This window comes from Nicotiana attenuata, unplaced genomic scaffold, assembly GCF_001879085.1.
Source record: "Nicotiana attenuata strain UT unplaced genomic scaffold, NIATTr2, whole genome shotgun sequence".
Lineage (NCBI taxonomy): Eukaryota > Viridiplantae > Streptophyta > Magnoliopsida > Solanales > Solanaceae > Nicotiana > Nicotiana attenuata.
The window spans coordinates 180,005-187,895 of NW_017671314.1; positions in this window are offsets into that span (position 1 = coordinate 180,005).

Consider the following 7,891-nt stretch of genomic DNA (forward strand, 5'->3'; position numbering starts at 1 on the left):
TGTCTTTTTGACATAGTCTTTACTTGAGAAAGAGGGACCTAGTATAGAAAAACTTGGATAGCAAGAAATTGAGCTAGTTTTAGGATTTGACTAGGCTAATTAAAGGTTTGAACTAGAGATAGGAAAAACTCGACTTGAGCTCATATCAACTATTTAGCTTGATGCCCATGGGCTTGAGAAAGCCAAATTGGGCAAAATCACTCTATGACCGAGAGGTATTGAGTGGGTAACTTAGAGTTGAGAGCTACAATACACCCTGATCAATAAAATAAGTGTTAACGTACTTAACTCATTAGGCAAACACCTAAATGAAGGTGACATCCCTAGGCTTTTTACCCATTCGATAAAAACAACAAAAATAATTACTTGCTTTCTAGTTTCTTCTCGTTAGTTTATAACTGTTAGTGTTAATTTAGAAGTAGAAAACAAAATCCCTTGTTTGGAAGCGCAGTTGAGTTATTCATTTACTCTCGTCAAGTGTACAGCCTAACACCCATATTAAACTCCCTGTGAAAATCGACCCCGATTCTTGTTGGATACTATTTTTCCAACGACCGTTTTCATTCATTATTGAGTGCGGATTGGATGTGGATCAATCAACATGAAGACCACCACAGAATAGAAGTGGTGCCTTGCTATATGCCTCGGAAAGAGAGCCATCCTAGCCTCATCCACTCATCATGTACCACGTCTCGTCCTGAAAAATTGTAAAGTAAGCGGGACCTTGGAGAAGGGCCCCTGAGGCTGAGTACACTACCACGGTACTCAATAAGTTTCATAATCTCTCTTTAACTCAAGTTCTTGGGACACGACTTTACAAAAATAATGCAAGCACTATTTGATGTTAAACGATAACAATTATATCAATTCATGTTCTTTATCATTTCAAATGAAAAGACTTGAACCATGTAAATCATGATATCAAACTTCTAAAACATTTATATTGACCCATGATTCTTATTAGAATCATGCAAAACCATTTCAACTTCATTAAGTCATTGAAATCCCTTTCGGCTCCTTAGACCTAAACATACAAAATTATCTTTTACCTTGTCACTGGGAGTACTATACCATCACCGATACAACAAGGTCAACTAGGTTATGTACATAGCGGCAAGTATCATATACCCTACTTGCTTAAGTCGTCTCATCGCAGTGCCGTACGAATCAGCTCAACCATGCTATTAATAGCACAAAATAGCACCCTCTCAAGTAGGATACTCTGTCGTAGTCTATATCACAAAGTGACCATCTACGCCTACACCGGAACGTGTAATTTCATGACAACGAACATGATATATTCGAAGTTAATTTTGGTGAACACAAGTAACTCCCAAAATATTTGATACCTAAATATAGATTCATAGCAAATAGACTCACAGTATATATTTTATTAAACCATGACATTTACAGTCAATCCAGACTTTTTGGAAAAAATCAAATGAAATCCTTTCTCATTTCATATTAATCAATTAACAAACTGAGACTTCAATCCTTAAAGATTTTACAAGTGGTACTTCAAAATATAAAGATTTTAGAGATATTCTATTTCTCATTTTATAAAATAAAGGTAACAATAAAACTCAAATGTTTAATCCCTTTATCATCAACACAAGCTCTTTAATAAAACTTATAACGTTGGTCAAGTGACATTTTACCAACTAATATTTAAAATAAAATTTTTAGAAAATAATATGAAACTTCATATGCAATACAATATTTTAGTACATGGAGATATCTGCATCCGCTTGTCCCCACAAATATATATAATTAACTCATGTCTTAACCCAAATCATGCCCTTAAAGAAAGTCCCGCGAGAAAATAAGTTTAAACAATTTACCTCAATTCCAAGCTCCAAATTGGCTAAAATGCTCAAACGTTGCCAAACAAGCCGATATCTACATAATGAACTCATATACATCAACGATGCGTTACAACAATACCAATTAAGTCAACTAAATGTCCAACACTTAGGCCCAATTTCACAAGTCTAGTAAAAATTCATATTCTTATCATAGACGTCGATACTTGAGTTGTTAACTCTAATTCTCTCATTCTAGTGAATTGCTCACAAGATTATAAAGAATAGTATTTAACTCGTTTTTACCAAATCAACACTATTTTCACTTAGCTCAACAATGGTAAAAAATTACATATTTTAGGTCTTGTTCAATCCATGGAATATTTTAGTATTTTTAACTAAAGAACCACCAAACAACTTAACAAAGTTCACAATTTTATTAATCATCTTCCCCCTTTCAAGAACCCTAACTCACAATACCCATTTTCAAGACTCATGTAATGTTCCAAACAAGTAGCATTTTCTATATCACAATCTTATCCACATACATAATCCATAATTGTATGCAAGTATAGAGTAGAAAAATTACCTCTTGAAGTGAAAATCCTAACTAGGGTTCACTTGGTGTTCTTGAAAATTTGGACCAATTCCTATGGATTTCAATCCATGTAGATGTTAATACTAGCATTAATCAATATTAATCCATCATAAAAATATCATGAAACTCGCCTTTGAATTGTATTTGGGTCGGGGATGCTCCACCTTCTCACTAGAACCCAAGACTTAGCCAAAAATATCATCTCTTTCTCTCTCCCCAAACTCCGCCTATTTTATAGCACAGGGGTCTGCGTGGCCACGCATCCTAGCCAAGCAGCCTGCGTGGGCCACCTAACCCGGCCATGCAGCTTGAGCCCTTTCTTCTCCTCTTCCTCCCTTCTTCTGGAATGGGCCACGTAACTTGCGTGGGCCATGCATCTTGGCCACACAGGGCTTCAATGATTTTTTATGGTCTTCTTTATTTAATTTTCCAAAGTTATTTTCTTAGGCACTTAACTTAAGAACCTCCGGCCCTGATGACCTTCATATCCGAGTATTCTAATGGACTTATTCCACTCGTTCTAGCCTCGCGTTATATCTAAATTGTAACCTCTAAGCTTGAAATCAACCCGAATCATTTGCAAAAATTTACGGGGCTTTACAGAGACACAAACATTAATGTGGTTCAGTCAATTTACCTACGTCCACAGGCGGAGATGAGCAATCTACTATATAAAAGAGAGTACAAAATAGGAAAGGTCCAAAATTGCCACTCTACTACGGTATATTATTTACTTCTGTCACCCGTTATACTTTTCGTCCAGATTTATCCCTATCGTTAACAAAGTTTGCATAATTACCCCTAACTCTAATGAATCTACACCGTGCAGCTGACCCCCTCAATTTTCTCCATGTCAGCTGCCAAGTCAGCAGGTCCTACCCAACCCCTCTAATATACTGCATTTGAATAATTGACCAAAAAAAGTTTTGCATTACCCGTACAATCTCCTTACCCCACCCCCTAAAAATGAAGTCCTTTCCCAACACTTTTTTCATTCTATCCTTTTACCTTTTCCATTAAAGAGATTATACCTCCACCAAAATAAAATCTAGTCTTCTTCTCCCATTAATAAATCATCATTGCCTAAAAATTAGGGTTCATCAAAGGAAATGATCGAAAGGATCTATGGCTTTTTCGGTGATGATGTTCATTTCCCGGTTAGGTAATTGTCGGAAAAGAGATATAGGAAACGATGGGCGCACAATACGATGTCGTTTTTCAAATTTTCACACTCTCAATGGGTTAATCTTCCTTCACCGACTGTCCCATATTAGAGCTATGTAAACACCGAGTTTTCACTGGACGAATATGTGCTGCTACTGCTCTTAATTCTCTTGAATGGAGTTTGTCTATTTTACATACAGTTTTTGACTTAATTGTTGAATTGTGTTGTTTCCTTCTTTCAATTATAATTTAGCTAGGTTTGTCTGATTTTGATTTAGTCTTTTATTCCGGGCTTTGTATTAATTTATTTGAAAAGTAGGAAACTTAGTATATATTAAGTGTTTGATTCTTCTTTACTCGCCAAATCTGATGCTTTATGTTTACTTATTGAAAATTACAGTTCTGATCTGATGCGTTCTTTTTTTTTTTTTAAGAAAAAGATTGAGGAAGAAGAAGAAGCAATCTTTTTCGGGATTTTTTTAATTTGCTGATTTAGTAAATAAGTGTGATAAATAAAATATATTCAAATAGTGACATGGACTCTTATGTGGCACTTTAATAAATGAAATAACTCAAATTTTATTAAAAGTGGTGATATGGACTCCACCTTGGCATTTTATTTGGTGGGACCTACTGACTTGGTAGCTGACATGGAGAAAATTGAGGGGGTCAGCTGCCACGGTGTAGATCTGTTAGGGTTAGCGATAATTATGCAAACTTATTAACGGTAGAGATAGATTTGAACGAAAAGTATAACGGGTGGCAGAAGTAAATAATATACCATAGTAGAGGAGAAATTTTGGACTTTTTTCCTACAAAATATCAAAAGAACAACCTCACGAAGAGGCAAATACAAGTGGCAGGCTAACATTTTTTCCGAAATTCTCCCTCTAAACAAGACTCTCAAACCCCATATGGGTACATTATAGATGCTATCGAATGACAAGGAAGGATCCAAACCTTTTTCGACAAGAAAATGGACTAGCCAAATATGGGAGATTTATAATTTCCTTCCAAAAAAATAAAACTCAATTATGGTAAATATATTGTCATTTTCTTCAAGAGATAGAAAAATGAAATATGCTAAGAAAATCAGGACAAACACCTAACAATTCTCCCATTGGCCTGAATTTTCTGACAAAATAAACTTGATCCGCCTTCTTGACATAACCTTCAACAGATCACATCTCCAAATCACAAAGTTTGTCTTAACGTAAGTAGAATTTCGGTCAAATTTCTCAGACAAAAATCATGATTACCGTTAAATAGGTTGCGGCTAGAAATAAACCTGTTAAGATGAACATGTCTTGATCCTTGCTCTGATACCACTTGTTATGATCGAAATAATCAGGTGTCATGCGGAAGCTAGTAAAACAAACCTTGAACGACGATAAAAGGCAACAACAACTTTAATCAATTATACATATATTCTCAGGCTGGGAAAAAGGCAACAACAACTTCAATAAATTTCGAGGCAAGCAATACAAGAATGTGCAAATCATGCCGAGGACATACGGCCCGATCCAACAATAATTAAACTGTGCACTGCCAAAGGGTCGAATGGCGCGAACCATAGATGCATCTTTTATCCCGCTCGCAAATCATTCATGCGATGCGGTCAAATATAAATAAACACAACAATCAGTCAATCAAGACTTCATCAAGGAACAGTTATCCAAAGAAAAGCCAATTCTCTTTTAACAATTCAAGGAAATGAAGTTTAATCTGTTTTTTTTTTTTTCAGAAATTCATTTACTAGTTCTATGTGATTTAAGCAATTCAAACTGTCAATAAGATTACAAATATTCCAAGTATAGCATGCTTCTGGGTCCTAGACTACCCGGACTTAAACATAATAGTAGCTACGCACGGACTCTCGTCACCTCGTGCATACATAGCCCCCACAAATAGGAGTACAAATCCAATTAATTCACTTATGGGGACAATTCCCTCTTACAAGGTTAGAAAGGAGACTCACCTCGCTCCGAAGATCCATAACCGGCATTCCACGCCCTTCCGAAGACTCGAATCGATGCTAAACTCTCCAAAGCTAGCCAATAATTATGCAAATCCATTAATATAGGTTCAATTACTCATTACAATCCAATTCATAACAATTCCTAACCCCGATTGAAAAATCGATAAAAATCACCCTCGGGCCTACGTGCCCGGATTCTGAAAATTATTGAAAATAAATATTTCCCATAACTCATTTGGTCTATATCCAGAAATTCATCCAATTTCGTCCATGAATCGACCCTCAAATCAAGGATTTACCATTTTTCAACTTTGGGGCTCAAAATCCCAATTTCTACAATCCAAACACGGATAAAAATAGAAACCAACAGAAATAATCATGGAGAAACATCAAAATAAAGGTCAGATATTTACCCCTTTATTGAGACGAGAACAACGCCACAAAAATCACCTCAAACGGAGCTCTAGAACTCAAGATATGCCCAAAATACTAAAATTCTCGGTTTAAAACACTGTCCAGGCAATATTTCTTCATCGCCTTCGCGGGACACCTTCGCGTTCGCGAAGGGAAAATTTTTTGCATTGACCGGTCAACCCAGAAATCCTTCTTCGCGTTCGCGGAATCTCTCTCGCGTTCGCGATGAACAAATCTTTACACCAGAAACCAGCAATATTTTTTGACACGGAAATGAGCATAACTCCCTCATACGATGTCCAAATTCGACGATTCTTTTTGCTGTGGCTCCCTAATTACAATACGGATCTAATGGTACGATAAAAACTTAATTTGGAGCTTATTTTCTTAATATGGTACCCTTTATGTCCAAAGAAACGATGTTGAAATATTAAATAAGAGCGTGATACAACCCGAAACACACCCGAGGCCCCCGGGACCCGAACCAATCATACCAACCAGTCCCAAAACACATTACGGACTTTCTCGAGGCCTCAAATCATATCAAACAACGCTTAAACCATGAATTGACCTCCAATCCAAACTTTATGAACTTTAGAATTTCGAACTTCTACTTGCGATAATTAAACCTATCAAATCATGCCGATTGATTCAAATTTTGCGCACAAGTCATATTCGACATTATGGACCTACTCCAACTTTCGGAATCGGATTCCGACCCCGATATCAAAAAGTCCACCTCCGGTCAAACCTCTCAAAAACCTTCAAATTTCTATCCTTAGCCAAATGGCTCCAAAATACTCCACGGACATCCGAATTTACTTTCGATCACGCTCTCAACTCCAGAATCACCATACGGAGCTACTCCCAGACTCGAATCCCAAACGGATATCGATAACACTGAAATGCACTTCAACCCAAACTTATGAAATTTTTTCCAAAATGCTAACTTCCACAATAGGTGCCAAAACGCTCCCGGGTCACCCAAAACCCGATCCGGGCATACGCCCAAGTCCGAATCAACATACAAACCTGTTGGAACCTTCAGATCCTGATTCCGAGGTCGTTTACTCTTAAAGCTTCCGAAATGAGAATTTCTTCTCCAAGTCAACTCCGAACTTCACGAAATTTAATTCCGATCACGCGTACAAGTCATAATGCCTGAATTGAAGTTGCTCATGGCCTAGAACTGCTGAACGGCGTGCTAGGGCTCAAAACGACCTGTCGGGTTGTTACATCCTCTCCCACTTAAACATACGTTCATCCTCGAACGTGCTAGGAACTGTGCTGGGGTTGTCTTGAATCACTCCTTAATACCTTGTGCACCTACCCGTGCTACCACAACTCAGTTGGGCACATCAACTCGATCAAATCTAAAGATAACCTCTTTCATTTAGGAAAATAAGCCTTGGAGTCCAGTTTCAACATCCGAAATTCTCTGCCAGGCCTGCTTTCAACATATGAACACCGTATCAATCACCACACATTGTACCAAAACATGACTGCACACCCTTGCTGAATTCACACCATGCACCCCATCATTCACAAGACCATAATAACACTCTCTGATCATAATAGTCGATATTTCCCGAATCTGATGCTCACAATGCACCCCATGACATATATAAGTCCTGTTCCAACTCTCGTAATGCCGCCACGGCGGAAGGGATGCGTAGAAATTCATAACCAACTGCCGAATCAACGATTCATAGGGTCTATACTCCTATCAATAACCATCACCTCTTTCTGAACCAAATAATGGTCTTTGCTCCTTAATATACTTCATATATTCAGATTGTACTGATCCTAAGTCCAATGATCTCGTCTCAGCCGGTACGAACTGCTCAGGTAATAAGCCACCCCGGACATGGTCAAAAGTCTTATATAATGCCGCAATGTGCCGATAGGCTACCAATTTGAACGCGATACAAAAGG